A 20665-nucleotide genomic window follows, 5' to 3' on the forward strand; every position below is an offset into this window, starting at 1 on the left:
TCCCTCGCCCTGCATTGATCTGTGTCTCCCTCTGTTTTGTTTTCCTCCTCCCCCATTTCTTTCCCAGTGGACTTGGATCCCAGGAGAAGAGTCCCTCGCCCTGCATTCATCTGTCTCTCTCTTTTCTCTCCCTCTGTTTTGTTTTCCTCCTCCCCCATTTCTTTCCCAGTGGACTTGGATCCCAGGAGAAGAGTCCCTCACCCTGCATTGATCTGTCTCTCTCTTCTCTCCCTCTGTTTTGTTTTCCTCCTCCCCCATTTCTTTCCCAGTGGACTTGGATCTCAGGAGAAGAGTCCCTGGCCCTGCATTGATCTGTCTCTCTCTCTCTCTCTCCTCTCCCTCTGTTTTGCTTTCCTCCTCCCTCATTTCTTTCCCAGTGGACTTGGATCCCAGGAGAAGAGTCCCTCGCCCTGAATTGATCTCTCTCTCTCTCTTTTTTTCTCTCCCTCTGTTTTGTCCCCCCCCCCCCCCACCCACCCACCCTATTTCTTCCCCAGTGGACTTGGATCCCAGGAGCGGAGCTCGCTTGGGCTAACTGAGCTAGGACCAGGCTTTGTGGGATTAATTTGAGCCCCATTCCCTTCTTCAGCAGCAGCGGGAAAAGGACCGGCTCCGGGGAAGAGCTCAGCCCGGGGAAGGACCTGCTGAGAGAAGCGCTCTGCATCTCCGATCCCCCCCCTGTGCCCCCCCCAAGTCCCCTCGGTCCAACACCGGAGGGGATGGACAGCGGCCCCGGTTCCTGCCGCGACCCCCTGCCCCCCTCCCCTGGCACCCCAAGACTCCCAGTTCATCCCTCCTCCTCCTGCACCCCCCTCGCCCACCCCCCTCCCCCGATGGACGGCGAGTAAGTCACCCCCCCTCACCGCCTCCGGTGGCGACCACCAGCCAGGCCGGACCACTGCCCCTCTCTCCAGAGTTGGACCTTGGCCCCCCCCCCCCGGCTACTTGGAAGACGCCCTTCTCCGGGGGCCGGGGAGGGGAAGGAGGGAAAGAAGACGAAGTTGGCGACACCATGGGCCCAGCGGGCGGGAGCCAGGTGTACCAGGCTCCCAAATAGTCCCACCCGGGCACGATGGTCACGAGTGGATGGCCCATGTTGGGGAAATAGCTCTGCGAGGCGACGCTCACAGGGGACACCGCCTTGGAGAAACCAAGAAGTCTCTCCATCCCAGCATATTGGCAAGTGAGTAATAACGGTTTCTTCGGTTAATAATCATGATGGCACTTAAGCGCTTACTATGTGCAAAGCACCGTTCAAAGCGCTGGAACACTGTTCTAAGTTAATAATAGTAATGATAGTAGTATTTGTTAAACGCTGACTCTGTACTAGGCGCTGGGGTGGATCCAAGCCAACTGGGTTACCGCCATTTATTTACGTCGCTAATCAATCGTATTTGAGCGCTTACTGTGTGCAAGGCACTGTACTAAGCGCTTGGGATGTACAAGTTGGCAGCATATAGAGATGGTCCCTACCCAACAGTGGGCTCACAGTCTGGACTTTTTGCAGAGGTTGGAGGTATTAAAGTATTTAGACTGTGAGCCCGTTGTAGGGCAGGGACTGTATCTGTTGCTAAATTGTAATTTCCAAGCGCTTAGGACAGTGCTCTGCACACAGTAGGCGCTCAGTAAACACGGCTGAATGAATGAATAAAGCAACTCTTCATTTCCCCCGGGAGACGGTAAGCGATTTCATGCCTTACGTTGCCCCGATACCGCATCCCCGTGGAAACTCGGTTCAAATACGGCTCCCCGCATCCAACTCGACCGAACGGCCTGCAGCTTGCAAAATGGTACCAAAGAGAGGGAGAACTGAGAGTGTGCTTCTGTAACTAGGGGAGGGGGTAGTTTGGCTGCTGCTTTATTCTTCTTGATAGCTGCCTTCTGGGGACTGCTTAATTTCAGATGGTATCATGCAGTCTTCATGACGGTGCTGTGGGTGGACGAATATTCATGATCCGTGCCCCTTCTGGAAAACACTGAATCACACTGGGGGGAGGAAAAAAGTTGCAAAGTGGCAGTTATTTCCCTCCCCCACACTCCTTGCGGGTAATTCGGTTTGTCTCCCTTAGTGGTGTTCTGCTCTGCGCTTCCAGGCCGAGTAAACCCACTTGTAGAACGGAGTTTTTGTCAGAAGACTGAAGTTGACTGCTGTAGCCTTTGACTGTAGTCAACATCGCGCTCTGATTAACCGGACCTCTCTCCGGTATGCACCGCTAATGGCTCTCCCGGAGATTGCAGATGCTAAAAGCTTCAGATCACTTTCTCCGTCTAGCTCGGAGGGAATTCGGTTTCGCCTTCCTGAATCCCCAAGACACATCCCTCCCTGAAACTTGCCAATTAATGGGGGCAGCTAGTGCGGGCTTTGGCCACGTGTAAACTTCCAAGGGTGTTTGGGTTTTTTTTGTACTGATTCCCCCCTCCCCGCCCCACCCCGTGTTTTCCCTAAGAGATTGTAAATTTCCACTTCTCTGTGACCTTGATGAGCTGCAATTTGCGTTAACCCGAAGCGTTCCCGGGGTTCAAGGGGTAATACAGATTTATAGCCAGCCCTGGCATTTCACTAGCAGGTTGAGGAATTCCAAGGAGAGCGTTCATTCCACTGGGAAGCCCTTACCAGTGCAGACGGAATGATGAGCCCAACTCAGCTGGACCATTGCAAACTCTGTGGGCAAGGTGATTTTCATTCTGAGGAACGTGTGTGCCCTCCAAAATTCAAGCACCTTAACCCTGACTGTTCCGTGTACACCTCCTCCAGGAGGCCTTCCCAGACTGAGCCCCCTTTTTCCTCTCCTCCTCCCCATCCCCCCCCACCCTGCCTTCTTCCCCTCTCCACAGCACTTACATGTATTTGTACAGATTTATCACTGTATTTATTTTACTTGTACATATTTACTACTATATTGATGATATGCATATAGCCATAATTCTATTTATTCTGACAGTTTTGACACCTGTCTTCATGTTCTGTTTTGTTGCTGTCTTTGAGCCCGTTGTTGGATAGGGACCATCTCTATATGTTGCCGACTTGTACTTCCCAAGCGCTTAGTACAGTGCTCTGCACACAGTAAGTGCTCAATAAATACAATTGAATGAATATACCAATTCTATTGTTTTAAAACTACCTAGGAACCAGCCAGTGGGGGTGGGAGCAGAAGCAGTGGCAGTCGGTTGGATCTTGAGGTTGGTCGGATGTTGCCCAAATCCTAGAACCCAGATCCTTCTGGCTCCTAGGCCCATATTCTATCCACTAGACCACCCTGCTTCCTGAGTTACTACCCAAATTTATTTTAATGTGAATTGGATTTCACAGATTAGAAGATAATTGCTTTTGAAATTGCCCAAGTCACAGAAGCAGCGTGGCCTAGTGGGTAGAACACGGGCCTGGGACTCATAGGATCTGGGTTCTAATTCCGGCCCCACCAAGAGGTCATGGGTTCTAATCCTGCTGTGCCACTTGTCAGTTGTGTGACCTTGGGCAAGTCACTTAACTTATCCGTGCCTCAGTTTCCTCTTCTGTAAAATGAGGATGAAGACTGTGGAGCCCCATATGGAACAACCTGATCACCTTGCATCTACCCCAGCACTTAGAACAGTGCTTGGCACATAGCACTTAACAAATACCAACATTACTATTACTATTATTATTATTACTACATAACTTCTCTGTACCTCAGTTCCCTCACCTGTAAAGTGGGGAACTATTTTCAAATATCTAATTGTAGCACAAGGCTCTTGTTTTATTTGTCTTCTGTTTAGGGACATGTGGGATATGGACTATGTCCAACTTGGTACTTTGGATCTCCCTTGTATCTGAGAAGCATCATGGCTCAGTGGAAAGAGCACGGGCTTGGGAGTCAGAAGTCATGGGTTCTAATTCTGGCACTGCCACTTGTCAGCTGTGTGACTTTGGGCTAGTCACTTCACTTCTCTATCTCTGTTACCTCATCTGTAAAATGGGGATGAAGATTGTGAGCCCCATGTGGGACAACCTGATTAGTTTGTATCCCCTTCAGTGCTTAGAACAGTGCTTGACACATAGTTAGTGCTTAACAAATGCCATCATCATTATTATTATTATTATTACCCCTCCCCGTAAAATAGTGCCTGGCACTTGGTAAGCCCGTAACTACCATTTAAAAAAAAATGATGTGGCGGCTGTCCACGCTATGAAATCTATTCAGCAGCAGCCTGAAAAGAAGCAAGCATCTTTGTGAATCATGGGCTTCTGTCCTATTTATTCATTCAATCGTATTTATTGAGCGCTTACTATGTGCAGAGCACTGTACTGAGCGCTTGGGAAGTACAAATCAGCAACATATAGAGACGTCCCCTACCCAACAACGGGCTCACAGTCTAGAAGGGAGAGACAGACAACAACACAAAACAAGTGGACAGGTGTCAATACCATCAGAATAAATAGAATTATAGCTATATACACATCATCAATAAATTAAATATAGTATTTATGTACAAATAAAATAGAGTGCTAAATATGTACAAGTGCTGTATGTCACTAAGAAAAGATTGGCAGCACTAATGGGATGGGAGATGGGCCCTCGGGGGGAAACCTTCCCGCCTCCTCTCCCAAGCAAGCCTGGGCTGCTGTTCCCACCGAACAGGGGTGATGGGTGCCCAGTGGCTGCCCCTGGCTGCCCACGGTCTTCATCCCTGTCTGCAGCACACAGCTCCACCTCCCTCCTGCCTGATTCCAGTGGAAGATGCTCCCGAGGATGGCGGCAATTCCCTCTCTGGGGGCAGAGGGGCAGTCTTTCCCTGTGTGTGTGCAGGATGCGGGGAGAGGTGGAGATTTAATCCCAAATCCCTGGTCCCTCCTGGCTGCTTAGCAAAGCGGATGCACTCTCCCTGCTCCGGCCTCACACGCCTGGATCCCTGCTGGGACAGCTCCCCAGAGGCTGTCCTCTTTGTCTCTGATGCATTGATCTTGGCATCCTTTATTCATCACCCATTAATAAGCGCTTACTATGTGCCAAGCACTGTTCTAAGCGCTGGGGTAGAGCCAAGCTAAGAAGATTGCCCCACATGGGGCTTACAGTCTTAATCCCCATTTTACAGATGAGGGCACTGAGGCACAAAGTGAAGTGACTTGCCCAAAGTCACACAGCTGACCAGTGGTGAAGGCAGGATTAGAACCCATGGCCTCTGACTCCCAAACCCGTGCTCTTTCCACTGATCCACGCTTAGCTCGCAGAACCGACGGGGGCCCAGTCCTGGCATCCCCAGGAGAACCCTGGGCCTCCTTAGAGAAGCAGTGTGGCTCAGTGGAAAGAGCACGGGCTTGGGAGTCAGAGGTCATGGGTTCGAATACTACCTCCGCCACTGTCAGCTGTGTGACTTTGGGCAGGTCATTTAACTTCTCTATGCCTGAGTTACCTCATCTGTAAAATGGGGATTTAAAGTGTGAGCCCCATGTGGGACAACCTGATTACCTTGTACCCACCCCCAGCACTTAAAACAGTGCTTGGCACATAGTAAGCGCTTAACAAATGCCAACATTATTATTATTATTATTATTATTATTATTATTATTATCTGGAGGAGGGGACCAGTGGGTGGCCCACGCAAGGTATAATAGCAGCCTCAATGCTCAATCTATGCCATAGGATGGTTTATTGGCTGAGCTTGTCTACCCAGAAGTTCACAGCTATCCCACAGAAGGCACTTTGACCCAATGACTGCCCTTGGCATGGTCTTTGCACCTCCCCCCATCCAAGAAATTTTCAGAGAAGAATTTAGTTGGTGTAATCTGGGGTTTCAGAAAGATGAAATGGAGGTTTACAAACTGGTAGGCAGAAAAGTTTGGAGTATATAGAGATAATTGACCTCCTCCAGGAGGCCTTCCCAGACTGAGTCCCCCTTTTCCTCTCCTCCTTCCCATTTCCCGTGCCCTACCTCCTTCACCTCCCCACAGCACCTGTATATGTGTTTGTACAGATTTATTACTCTATCTTACTTGTACATATTTACTATTCTATTTATTTTGTTAATGATGTGCATCTAGCTTTACTTCTATTTATTCTGATGACTTGATACCTGTCCACATGTTTTGTTTCATTGTCTGTCTTCCCCTTCTAGACTGTAAGCCCGTTGTTGGGTAAGGACAGTCTCTATATGTTGCCGACTTGTACTTTCCAAGTGCTTAGTACAGTGCTCTGCACACAGGAAGCACTTAATAAATACGATTGAATGAATGAGTAGGACAGGAAGAAGCTGGAATGGCAGCCAAACCACTCCAAAATTGAGGATGTTGGGAGACTTGTGGGTTTGGGACATTGAACCGGCCTGCCAGAGTGCTAAAGAGTCTAAAAAGTATTCCTTTATTTGCAATGCAAGTGGCCTTTTCTTGTCTTATGCTGTTGAGTCATCTCTGACCCATGGGTACATCTCTCCCAGAATGCCCCATCTCCATCTGCAATCATTCTGGTAATGTATCGGTAGAGTTTTCTTGGTAAAGATACAGAAGTGGTTTACCACTGCCTTCTTCTGCGCGGTAAACTTGAGTCTCCACACTTGACTCTCTCCCATGCTGCTGCTGTCCAGCACAGATGAGTTTTGACTTGTAGCAGATTGCCTTCCACTCGTTAGCCACTGCCTAGGCTAGGAGTAGAATGGAAGCGCTCAATAAATACGATTGATGATGATGATATGCTTCTGCTTGACTCTCCCTCCCATGGTCGAGACTGGGAGAGTACTGGAAACTCTGCAGGTGCGACCCTGAGAGGCCGAATGCAAGTTGTATGTCCACCCTAATGCTACTGGCTCTACCTTCTAGCATCCCTTCTCTACCTTCTTTCCCTTCTGCCTACAAAGTTACTTAAACTCTTTGTGAAACATCAACTTGTTGACATTTTTCTCTTCCTTTTTAGCCTGCTCTGCTGGTTAGGCAGTTTTCAGCTACAGGGCACAGCACAGTTGAGCCGTCAGAGAAGTGCTTTCTTCAGCACTCCAGGTGGAGTAGCTGTTGCTGAGCTGTAATTGTTGCACATAGTGGCTTACTCCACTCCTTCCTTAAATCCTGATCATGGCCTCTGGATTCTTTCTTAGCTTCTTTCTTAGTCTCGCTTTTGATGATCGTCTGAGAATTATCTAGGTTTTACAAAATGGGATTAAAATGGGGATTAAGACTGTGAACCCCATGTGGGACATGGACTGTGACCAAACTGATTAACTTGTGTCTACCCCCAGCTCTTAGTACAGTCCTGGTAAATAGCACTTAACAAATACCATAAAATAATGGAATCGAACCCACATTTGCAAAATATGTTCTACTTTTCGTGGCTACCAGCCCATGGGATTTTCGGGAGTGCCTGAGTGTAGCTTGACTGGAAAAGCAGGGAAAGTTAGAGATTGAGTTGGATACAAACAAGCATGCATTTGTATCCTTGGTACATCCCAGGTTAGTCAAACTTCCTTAGGGAAGCCTACATTTCTAGCCATTTGGACTGCTAGTTTCACAAGACCCGCTGACATTATTTCATCAGTGACTATAACTTGCCCTTTTAGATACTTCAGTTTTAACTAGTGCATTGACACTGCAAAGTACAGTTAGGGTGCAGCTCAGAGAGCTACCACTAAGATATTACCTGGTAATCTAATGCTCTTCATTGGATGCCGTGGCCAAGATGTTTAATTTCACTAAGTGTTGAATTATATAAACCGTTTCAGCAAGGGCTGTAATTTTGAAAACAATTACTTGCTTCACATTATCGATGCCTTTCTGAAAGGGAGAGAATTTCCATTAGAAGTGAAACGCTAATGAAAAGGAGTTGCATCACTAAGCGACAGTTTGTTGGAACAAATTCATCACATGTAATCAACAAAACATATTTTATGGCACCTAAAAGTGTCAGGGAATGGTTTTAGCTTTATATGAATGCCTCAGCAACTGTCCAATTTAGTCTTGAAATAGTACTCTACTTGTTTTGCTTTTAGAGTACAAAAATTAATATATTAAAATAAGTGGTTGAGTGCTTACCATTTGCCGAAGACAGTATACAGATCTCATGTATTCAGGTAATTTGAGCAATTAAATGAACTACACCAACCCTTAGAAAATAGTCCAGCATCTTTCAGCAAAAGCATAAAAGTGCTGAGGATTAATGAGAAAACCTTTCTAAAGCATTTGGAGCTTTTTTGAAAAAGCTACATAAAATCAAAGTATTTTAGTAACATTCCTTACAAATGATATGGCTATCAGTACTGCGTGAACTCAAGTTGCGCTCTACTCATCTTGAATATTTGGATACGGTTTGTTGCATCCTAAAACCCCAAAGATATTGGGCTAGAAAGGAGATAGTAAAATATTCCTCATATAGTAAGAGATGGAGGAAACTATAGGGTTTTGAAAGGTAAAGATGTTTAGAAGCTTGAGTTTATATAATTATGATGTCCAATGGGCAAGAGAGCTTTATACATGGGGATGGTGGCTTATTTATGGACTTCAAATACAAAGGCCCTTCATGCTGTCTTACTTTTCGCCAACTCTTGGAACAGAATAGAAATTACCTATTAGTTGGGTGAATATAGAATTAATTTCTAAGATTATATTTTAACTGGTCCTTAAAATGCTGGGTTAAAGGCATTCTCATCAGGAAAAAGAGCAACAAAGGTTTTTGAGTTTTTCATATACTTGCACTTCATTTAAACACCAAAAAGGAGGATTTCTGAGCCTACCCATGAGCTAATTGTACAAAGCACTTAGTTTCTCAGTAAAATTTAATTGGGGAACTATTCCATTTGGGACAGACATTACCGGGTATTCTGGAGTGTGTCAGAGAAGCATAATGGAAACATGATACAACAACAAAATAAAGATGACTCTGAAAAAGCTAATTCATTCAAAGTTCTCAAACTTGACAAAAATAATAATTTGTAGCAGCAATGGTATGAATTTCCATGTCAGAAAAATTGCTAAATTCATGCTTTAGAAGATACATGGAGGATCCTCCTTTAAAGGCTACCAGATATGGTAACCTCACACTTTCTGGTCATCCCATTCTGAATATTGTCATGCCATAAGGACTATAGTTGGTGTGCTGCCGGCTATTTTCGGATTGCCACTTAGGCCTGCCCACCATGTGAGTTGATGCCCTGGGTGGTTTGTCGGCCAGAAATCTTCACCACTGATGACCTAACCTGAACAAGTACTCCCCGTCTTCTTGGTTGCTCCATCTTCTCACTGTGGGGTAAGGGGACGTGGCTTAGTACAGTGCTCTGCACACAGTAAGTGCTCAATAAATGTGATTGAACGAATGAATTGCAAGTAAAAGCCCTAGTCAACAGTGGAATGTATAGCAAGGAAATGTTGCCCAGGAGGTATCTTTACCTTAGATAGTGAAAGATAAATGCACCTGTATGGTTAATTGTTCCCATAGGATTATCAACTCAAATGATGGGATAGCAGAGTAGTTCCTCACAACCAAAAGTCCGACACCTGCTTGTATGTGACAGCATTCTCAGGAGATTGCTCTTGGGCTTCGATTTCATTTAGCTACTTGCTCCTAGAAGTTTGATGTTAATGTAACCCAGAGACTATCTTAAGATGAAATATTCATGGTATGACCTTCAATTTAATTTCAGTATCAGAACATTTTGTGGGTTTTTTTCTTTCATATTCAGAAATGGCTAGCATCAAAAGGACATATGCAGTGGCCAAGGAGACCATTGCAGTAGCTATGCAAGAGAGCCACTGCTTATTGTACCATTTGTTTTAGAGGGATCTTGGGGGGGACATGGTGCAAAATGGTCTGTCATATGATTAGCCTGTACCACTTCAGTGGGGTCGTTTGTTTCTTAGGCCTCTTCTGGGTTACAGAGAAGTGAAACTCCCTTAAGCCTATAAATCTCATGGCCTTTTTTTTCCCTATCAAGTTATGCTAACAAAAGAAAGGGGTGATACCGAAGGGATGTCACTTGTAAGCAAATTTAGTTGGGTCAGCTATTGTTCAGAACACCCAAATACACCTGCTGAGAATTATTCTGCACATAAATTTTGGAAAACATTTAGCTTGTCTACTTCTGAAGAGAAATGGTGATGACCTACCACATCAGTCCCTTTTGAGGGACTATGGTGAAGTAGAAACATGTCTGCTTTTTCCTCTAATCCTTTTTTATTCATTTTGGGCTATTTTCTTTCCTTAAATTGTGTGACAAAATGTCCTTGTAAGTCCTCTGAGGGGAAGAACTGAGTCTTCTTTTAACCTCTGCTTTTGGCTCCTCTCTTTTCAGCCACACTTACCCATATAGCTAGACCTCCATATTGGTAGGATGATCTTTGGGAAAAAAAAAAAGAGAGAGATATGGTATTATAGTAATTGTGGGGTTTGCTAAATACCTCCTATGAACCACACATTGGGATAGATACAATCAGATCAGATGCACTTCCCACATGAGGCTCACAATCTAGTGGGAAGGGAGAATGGATGTTTTTGTCCATTTTACAGATAAGGAAACTGAGGCACAGAGAAGCTAAGTGACTTGCCCAAGGTAACCGAGCTTTCAGGAGGCAGAACTGAGATAACTCATGCCTCCTGACTCTCAGTCCTATGTTCTTTCTACTAGGCCATGCTACTCCCCTCTTTTACCTTCCTTGGGATTCAAAGATAAAGTAGTAATGGTGAGGTTTGGGTTTTTTTCCCCGGTTGGGAATGTTGTGGGAGGGGAAGAGCTAATTAGATTAGAGACCTTTAGTCTCTTTCAGAGAATGTAAAGACTTGATGAAAATCACCAGGTCCAGTCCCCTGGCTACTTTCAGAATCTGTTCCTCCATTCTTTCCCTGTACTAATATCTAAGGATATCTCTCCCTTTCAGAATTACTACTCAGTTCTCACAACTAATGACAGCATTTGCAATATTGCATATTATTCTACTCATTTAAATATAGAAAGAGTCCAAATTACACAGCAGTGACTTTGAAGTCACAGTGCCAAAAATTTCAGTAATAGTAAGGGTTTGACAGTAATGGTTATGAATGGATGAGCGACTCTGGTCAAAGTAATAAATTAACCCCTGCCCCTCAAATCCAGTCTAGCTTTTTATTGTCCCTTTTCTGTTCACATATTATTTTTCAAAATGGTAATGATGCAAAATACCATATTGAAAAAGAGTTGGTATCCATGGGTACCAACTTGCCATACTGAGTATGGGATGAAAAGCAGGCAGGAGTTTTAGGGGGCTCTAGAGGTAAATAAAAGTAAGAGGGAAGAGACTTCAGTTTGACAGGCTGGCTTTAGATAAAGGGTCAGAAAGACCTGATTTTGATTCTTCTATTATCATTATTACTGTGAATTTAAATAATTGTAATCATAGTATTTAAGTACCATGCACCTAACACTCTACTAAATCCTGGGGGAGACATGAAACAATCTGATTGAATGTAGTCCCTGTGCCATATAGGGCTCACAGTTTAAGGAGAGAGCACAGATATTGAATCCCTGTTTACAGGTGAGGAAACTGGGGCACAGAGAAGTTAAGTGACTTTCCCGGTGTAGCACAGCAGGCAAGTAGCAGAGCTGGGATTTAGAACCAGGTCCTCGGATTCCCAGGCCCGAGCTCTTTCCACCAGGCCACACTTTTTCTTTTCAGCTCTGTTGAGGAGCAGTCTTGTCTTATCAGAGACAGAGACCCAAACTGAGCAGCCCTAGGAATCTAGCTCAGAAAAGCTGTGGGGGTGAATAGGGCCTTACCAAATGGAAATTCACATGGACAATAGCCCCTATTGCTTCCATGGAGATAGCAGCTCTAGATGCCACTCCAATATGAAGGGGATTTATACATTTCCACAGCATCTCAGTTTTATACAGAGAAAATTATATGGCCAAATGCTACATAGCTATCCCCCCTCCAATCCAGTAATGGGAGGACTAAGCTCTTAGTATACCGACTCTACTTGTAATCTTGTGTTTCACCTTTATATGGCTCTATCAAAGAGAAGTGTCAAGAGAAATCTGGCTCTTAGGAGATCCTTAGCTTCAGCATGAGGTCCCAAAAGATTTGGCTTAGGTTTTTTTAAGGTTTGTTCATCATCAGTCATGATCTTTCTTAAGAAATTGAATTCCTGAGAGCAAGTTGACACTTGAATAGATAAAATTTCTGAGTGTTTCGAGTCCATATTTGAAAGATTACAAATGCACACAGGAGTTGTGTGCTTGGAGCCGGGCCAGAGGAAGGCCTGAGATGCTACTTGGCATCCAGTGAATTACTTAGCATGTTTTTAAAGAATAAAAGATTTCTGGCTTTCAACAAAGAGTCTGTAGGCTGCATGTCAGTAATTTGAACAAGGAGGTCATTTATAAATGCTGTCTTTCTATTTAGGAAACAATTACCACATGCAGCTGCAGCCTTTAATGACTTTTTATAAAGGATGTTATAAAATGCATTAGTAATGAATGATTAACAGATGATGTTAAGTCACGCAGTTACAGGGGGTGTCATGAGATATAGATATTGGTTGGTTGTCAGCTTATGTGTCTATGTAAACCTCCAGTTCAAGTAATTTTTTAGTATGCTATAAAGTGATATCCAATCCATCTCAGTACATTGTTTAAGTGAATGGCACAGTTTATAGCCTGTTGCTGATAAAGCTCTGTGGTTTTTAGCTGCATCATCATCATGATCATTATCATCATTGGAATGAAAAGCACAGCTTCTGGCAATAGTCTACAATATTTATAATTATATAATAGGCTTCCTAACTCAGAAATCACATGGAATCTAAGAGGAGTTTGAAATGTGAAGTCTTACAATAGCCTTGCTGCTTTCATTCTATACAGTGGTCTCCTAGAGGAATGGGGAAAAATGTTTTCTTTAATGCAATCGATAAATCAACCATATTTATTGAGTGGTTACTGTGTGCAGAGTATTATAAGTGCTAAATGCTTGGGAAAGTATAGTAGATCAGAGTTGGTAGACACAGTCCCTGCCCACAAAGACCTTCGGAATTGTTTAAATTTACCTCCTAGCAGGGACCGGAAAAAGCACTGTAAGTTTTAATAGTGAGGGTCTAGAATTTGGATGTAAGAAAGGAGGACTAGCCAATTGCAATTTTGTCTGCTGCTGCTGCCCTTCTACATAGATTCAGTAAAGTTCCATCATGCTCCAGGCATTAGTTTCGTACACAACACTTGGATAGTGAGGATGGATTAGATGATTGGAAAGTTCTCTGAATTTCTTACCTACACATATACGATTTGAAATAGTGTCTATGATGAAGCAAGTAGCATAGACTGACTTTGAATAATGCTAGCACTCTCGAAGTTCAGAAATTGTTCGTGGGCTTTGTGATTCCCCTAAGTTCAATTAGTACGATTGTTTTGAAGGTTATCCAAAAAATCTGTACTCTTTCCTTGCTATACATAGATATTAGAAAATTGTACCTACAAAAACTAAACTTGCTAGAAAGATGTTCATGTCACAACTACAGAAAGAAAAGGAATAATAATTCATGCCTAGCGAGCCTGCTATCTGGATAATTTAATTTATGAACTGCATTATCAGAAGGAATATAATGAGCAAAGTGGAAGTTTTCTATGTTCCCTCTTGATGAATAATGACTGTAAGGGTCAAGCTGGTGCCCACTCTCCTGTTTTGATAGTACCTGTCTCGTTGTATCTCATTTCACTGTGCATATAGAGAATTGGTGTATCATGACAACACACACTGAAAATGTCAGCTATTTTCTAATTGCAGTTTTTCCAAAAGGGACTTTTTTATGCTATAGTAGGTTTTAAAGTTTTATACTTAAGCGCTGCAAATATGTTTTGGAAGTCTGAATCAAAGAGTTGCAAATTTCATTAAAACCTGACTGACCTCAATTGATGAAACTTTAGCTAGAGAAGCAGACTTTGTAACGTTGACCTGATCTGCTTGGTGTGTGGCCGCCGTGTTGCTGAAGAAATCTTTGCTCTGATCCATTGGGGAATTATAATTGTTCACCAGCTGTCAATCCCTAGAATTTATTGAGCATCAACTGGGAGCAGGAGACTGTGGTAAACTCTTGGAAAATTATGAAGGAAGAGCATAGTCTTTCCAATTTAGGGACTTGTAAAAATTGTCTTGCAAATGTTTGAGAAGAGTGTCCCACTCTGAATAAGGTAATATATCAAACACGTAAAATGAAATTGGGTGTGATAATACTCCGTGCAATTTTTGAAAGAGTTTTTTTAATGACATTTTATCTAGTTACCCTAATGCAAGTGGGCACATATTACTCAGTCTTCCTCCCCTCTAAATAAGTGCGGCTTAAAAAATAAATACCCCATCCGACACATCAAAAGTCTTGTTCTCTACCCAGTATGCCTCCACTCATTCTAAAGTTTTTATTTTTTCCACCCTTAAGGTTTTGGTTGTTTTCAAAACCTTAAAAAATTCCACATAAACTGTTTTCTAAGCTCCTTGTGGGCAAGAAATATGTCTAGCAATTCTCTATTCTATTCTCCCAAGCACTTAGTACAGTGCTCTGCAGGCAGTAAGTGCTCAATAAATATGATTGATTAACTGACAAAATCCCCAGAAAACCCCTAAATCTTACGCTTAACGAATGGACTATACCAATAAAACCTGCTTCGTAGGTTTTATTGCCGCAATGACCTACTCTACGCCCAAGGTGCTTTTTGGAATGATTTTTTTCAGTACGGCCAATTCTTTAGATTCCCACCATTTTTCATTGAAGGTAATAATTGTGGTATATTTAAGGCATTGACAATTGCTAAGCATTGTACTAAATAGTGGGGTAGATACAAGATAATCAGGTTGGCCACGGCTCTGTCACACATGGGGCTCACAGTCTAAGGGGAAGGGAAAACAGATATTAAATCCTCATTTTACAGATGAGGAAATTGAAGCACCAAGAAATTAAGTGACTTGCCCAAGGTCACACAGCAGGTAAAAACTTTGAACCATCATAGAAACATAATTGGAAGCAGAGAAGGCATAAATTGAGATGCAACATGGCCTGGTGGATAGAGCCAAAGCCTGGATAGATGTCAGAAGGGCCTGGGTTCTAATCCCAGCTCCACCACTTGTCTGCTGTTCAGCAAGTCATTTAACCTCTCTGTACCTCAGTTGCATCATCTGTAAAATGGGGATTAAAACTGTGAGCCTTTCATGGGACATGGACTGTGTCCAACATGATTAGCTTGGATCTTCCCCAGTGCTTATTACAGTGCCTGGCACTCTTAACAAATAACAAAAAAAAAAAATTCTAATTGCAGAAGCAGCGGCTTCCTAGGTTTGACCCCAGATATGATCAGAGTGTTGAGCCAGATTTCTCTAGAAACAGGATGCCTCCTTAGTCCCTACTTGGCTGTGGATTCTGAATAAATGAAATTTGATATAATTTTATGAGAAAACACCCTGCTACTGGTGTTTACTTGTGGCATACTATAGTAGTGGTAGTAAATAGTATTTACTAGATTATGCACTCCTTGAGTGCAGGAGTTATGAATATTAACTCTACTCTTCCAAGCATTTAGTACAATGCTCTCTCTGAAAACAGTAGCCACTCAACAAATACTATGGATTGATTTAATTAGATACCTCGTGACTGATTTATGGTTGACTAACATGCCTACCGAGAACTCTCAATTCATGGCCTTCAGTAGCTGCAGCGCAATGCTATGTCATGCATTGAATCTTTTGCTGTATTTCTGTATACTTTGTGGTCATCTCATTTTACCTCACTCCAGAGTAGATGTTCAGGCATGCAGAACACTAGATCATCTTTATTTGGTACGTGGTTTAGGTAATTCAAGGTATTGCCCAGAATGAAATATGGATGAAGAATCCAAGGGACAGCAATGAAAACCCTTGTGCTATTTTCCTGCTCCAGCAAACCTGTTCACTTATTCTTTCACATTAGGCTTTTGGTGGGCTTTCCTTCCATCCAGTCTAATTCTTTGCTTCCTTAACTGTTGAAGTGTGACTTCTGCAAATTTGGTCTGCGGGAGCAAAATAAAGAGATTTCTGAGTAGGTTACTTAGGCATTTGACCTGTGTGAATCTTTCTGAAATATGTGTGCTTCCTCTGTTTTTGCAGAGAAATCTCCTCTCCTACTCTCCTCTTCCTTTTTTAGTATCCACAAAGGCAGAGGCTAGAGATGTGTGTTTGTGTAGTACTGACTGTGGGAGAAAATAGGCACTCTGAGAAAAATGGAAAGAACCACAGGTATTTATCCTGAAAAGAGAAGGGTAAGGGCTTAATTACTAATGACACTGAAAGTCTATCAAGTGGTATTGTGTTGGTAGCGGTCAGCCACTCTTCTGTTTCTGCTTGTTCAGGGTAAGAGAGAATAAGATGAATTTTGCAGGAGGGATTTCAGGCTCAATTTGAGGAAACACTGTCTGGCTCTAAGGATTGTGAGATTGTGGAGTATAATACCAAGGGAAGAAGCGGTGGTCATAGTGGTGTTCTCTTCTGGGGGTGTTTGGAAAGAGAGTAAATGGCTATGTTTATGAGATATTAGAGATGCAGGCAGGGGGATGGACTAGATGACCTCAATTAGACTGATTTAATCAATAGGTCTTCCTGATTGGAACTCCAGATCCTTTTTTTCTTATTTCTTGTTTTTCATGTTTTTTAAGCATAAATTTCCACTAACAACACTTTCAAGTTTTGTCAGTAAATCTATTCTAATGTCCCGGTGGAGGCTTATAGTCAATCAGTCAGCAAAATCCATTTGCCGATAAGCCACGTTGTAAGATACCATTCAATATCACCATAGAATAAAATGTGCCCAAGTTACCAGAATCTTTTGGACCATTAGAATCAAATGAAAAAAAAACCTCAAATTTTTAATAACTTAATTTTCTCCTTAAAAATTTCACTGGATGCGTGATTACGCCCAATGCTTTCATTTCTTACTTGCATCTTAAAATCATAAGCCCTGTCGCTAACTGAATTAGACCAATGGTGCCTTTAGTCCATTTTGTGTCTCTGATAATAGCATTAGGTTAGCTGGAGGAACACTGTGATGATTGCATTCTGTGAAACCCATCTTAATGTTATATAACGCTGCGTGCCTTCTTAGAGCCTCTGTATTTTCTCTTTGCATTCATTCCTAAGTTGCCTTCTAGTAACCCACTATGTATCTCTCATCTTTTGTTTTATGTTATGAGAAGCAGCATGGCTTAGTGGATAGAGCACAGGCCTGGGAGCCCGAAGGTCATGGGTTCTAATTTTGGCTCTGCCACTCGTCTGCCGTGTGACCTTGGGCAGGTCACTTAACTTCTGTATGTCTCAGTTACCTCACCTGTAAAACGGGGATCAGACTGTGAGCCCCACGTGGGACAGGGACTGTACCCAACCCAATTTGCTTGTATCCACCCTAGTGCCTAGTACAGTACCTGGCAAATAGAAAGCACTTAGCAAATACCAGAAGTATTATTATCACTTGTAAAGCACTTACTATGTGTCAAACACTGTTCCAGGTTCTGGGATAGGTACAAGTCAATTAGATCGACAACAGTCCCTGTCCTGCATGGGGATCACAGTCTTATGTGGGAGGGAGAACTGGTACTGAATCCCCACTTTACAGTTGAGGAAACTGAGGCATAGAGAAGTTAAGTGACTTGTCCAGGGTCACACAGATAGCAATTGGCAGAATTGGAATTAGACCCCAGGTCCTCTGACTCCCAGGACAGTGCTCTTTCCACTCATCTGAACTCCTCTTAAACCTACTCTCTGTTGAGCATCTGGGGTAGATTTTGAATTTCTCCTGACTCTCCATGAGTTGAGAGCAGATTCTTGGGAATCTGGAGCATTCTACCTGCCCCCTGGAAAGAGTTTATGGTAGATCTTGGTTTAACTGCTAAAGGATGAAGTTATCATTACCCTTTGGCAGAGGTTCCTCCATAACTAATCTGGAACCACTGATTTTGTTGCTAAGTTTCTTTTGTAATTCTCAATTTTTCCAAATAACCTGGCAATTTCACAAATTTATCTAAATGTTAACTGGAGCATATTATGCTGCCTTTACAGGACAGAAATTGCCCTGCATTGGCCCTTATAATTATGGAATTACTGAACCAATTTAAGTTGCCTTCCATATTATTATATTTTTTAGCCTTTACCCTTCAACTTGAGAATCCTGTGCATAAAGGATTTGTAAATTAAAAGCAATTTTAGCGATTCATAATTAGAAATCTTCTGGAGTTTAAGTACTATAATGTAATTGACTAGTTACTCAGGGGTATCTAAACCATTTATTTAATGTATAAATTATAGTCTCTTTAGCGTACATTTTCCTGCTTTTCTCTGGAAAAACATGTTTGGTTGTAATAAAAATTGGGCTCAAATGCTTTTCTTAAAAAAAAAATGTTTTCCTGTTTGCCCTTCCTAGTCGTTTAAGGCTGTAGGGTTTGCTTCTACCCCTGACACTTCTTAGCTTTGTGTTCTTCTGAAATGTGACTGTTATATGTCATGTAAACATTTTACAAGTCATAATGAGTACACCATCAGGCCCTAGGCTCTTACTCCCTTCAGAGTGTTGCTCAATGCTTCTAGGGAACAGTAAGCTCTTGAAGGGCAGTAAGAATTCATTCATATGTATTTCCCCCTCCATTAAGAAAAGAGAAGCAGCATGGCATAGTGGATAGAACATAGGCCTGGAAATTAGAGGGACATGGGATCTAATCCCAGCTCCACCACTTGTCTGCTTTGTGACCTCTTGTGCCATGGGAGGACATGGGTAGGAGGATTGTGGTCAGATAGACAAGACTGGGGTATGATGACTGGATTGGCCTTAGAGGTAAGAAGCCTTAGGGGTAGGTTGCAGTAAAAGATCAGGAAGTTGATAGGATGGGAGTGAACTGATCGAGTGCTTTAAAGTCGATGGTGACGTGGATGGGTTATCAATGGAAATTTTTGAGGAGTGTGGAGAAAATAACTTAATTTTATTTTATTTTTTTAGAAAAGTAATCTGAGCAGCAGAGTGATGTGAGGATTGGAGTGGGAAGAGACAGGAGGCAGGAAGGTCAGTAAAAGTCTTTCCTTTAAAGGTTGTTTGAAGAAGCATGCTGTTGGAGGTTCAGAAACTCTTTAATGGTGATGCAGCTATCACCAATGCAAGGATGCATGACTGATTACAAATCCTGAAAGGAGTTAGGCTTTGACATTGGTGAAATGATTTCAATTTTGTTTGTGGTGTTTCTGTGTTTGATCTGTGAAATGCGGTAATAACATCTTATTTCTAAATGTCTTCAAGAACATGGTAAACGCCCCTATAAAAGGCAGTGAAGTGTTGTTTGGATTTAATGTGGAACTCAAGTAGCACCAGTTACTTACTCTGCATCATTTGGAGACTCTTACATTGTTATTATATTAAGCGTGTACTATGTATCAAGGACTGTTTTAAGAGCTGGGGAAGATACAAGTAAATCGGGTCAGACACAGTCCCTGTCCCTCATGAGACTCATTCTATATAATATCTTTCACCATAAAGCAAATGCAAACCATATATGTGCTGCTCTTTGCTTCCCAGTTTTATGGTCTCTGGAAATTCAGTACACGTGAAGTTCAACAAGCAAAGTGCCTACACCATGAACTAGTATTATTTCCTCCTGAAATTTCCTGTAGAATTTTCTGTTTTAGTCAGGATTGCCCACATGGCAAGGCTGTAGAAAATGGTATTTAACATTGTTGTGCTGTTTTCCCAGGAGGGAGCCATATGTTTCTCATAATGACGTATGAGTTAAAGGAAAAATGCTATACTCCCATCATATCAGCACTTCCACCACTCTCCCCATCTTCAAAGGCTTACTTAGATCACATCTCTTCCAGGAAGCCTTATCTGACTTATCTCTCATCTCTCCATCCTATTGTCCCTCCTCATTGTGTCACCTGTGCGCTTGAATCGGTAGCACATAGGTACAGAAGCACTTTGAGGGAAGGATTTATATCTGCTTCTTCTGTTGTAATCTCCCCAAATCTTAGTTCAGTGTTCTACATGCAGTGAGGGCTCAATAAATACACCTGATGGATTAGGAGGTTAAGGCCAAAATGGCAATGTCATTCAATACCTTCAGCCTGCCAAGAAAAGTGATTGTAATCATGTAAGTAACTGCAGCTGCCACATTCCATTTCCTCAGGGATCAGTACCAAAACATACAATGTTCTCTTTTTGAAAGGGAAACAGAAATGACTGCACTGAACCTATCTTCGACAAGAGGTCAAAGGTTTTCTCAGAACCTGCCGCACATCTTCAAAATTGGCCCAAGTAGCAATCAAAATTGGCATAATTTGCATCCTGCGATCAGTTGGTATTCAGAACTTCATTTGCTGTTTGGAATCTCCAACAACCAGAGGGTAGAATATTTGGTCAGAGAATGTATCTGTTATGTGGCTTTGTACTCTCCCAAGTGCTTAGAATAATGCTCTGTACACAGTAAACCCTCACTATATACGATTGATTGTTAATTTGCCATTGGAAGGCACATATGACTACTGTATTATTGTTTATAATTTCTCAAGAAAGCTGCTTGCAAATGAAAAATATTAAAATAGGGGATAAGCCTAAAGTAACTGCATTTCCAAAGGCTCAGGCAACTCTTGTGAAGAATAGTAATGGCATTTTATTACTATGTGCAGAGCCCTGTACTGAGTGCAGGTGAAAATTTGACATGGTCCCTCAAAGGAATTGCAATTTAAGAACAA

At 42.6% G+C, this 20665-nt stretch overlaps 1 protein-coding gene across 1 annotated transcript in view; it reads left to right on the forward strand.

The window, feature by feature from the left end:
* Window positions 1-482: 482 nt before the first annotated feature.
* Window positions 483-20665, forward strand: part of SNTG1 (syntrophin gamma 1) — a 403312-nt gene continuing 383129 nt past the window's right edge. Inside the window, exon 1 of the mRNA XM_038766634.1 lies at window positions 483-1183. The gene's annotated coding sequence lies outside the window, so the exon portion shown is untranslated. The remainder of the gene's footprint in view (window positions 1184-20665) is intronic.

This window comes from Tachyglossus aculeatus, chromosome 25, assembly GCF_015852505.1.
Source record: "Tachyglossus aculeatus isolate mTacAcu1 chromosome 25, mTacAcu1.pri, whole genome shotgun sequence".
NCBI classification, from domain to species: Eukaryota; Metazoa; Chordata; class Mammalia; order Monotremata; family Tachyglossidae; genus Tachyglossus; species Tachyglossus aculeatus.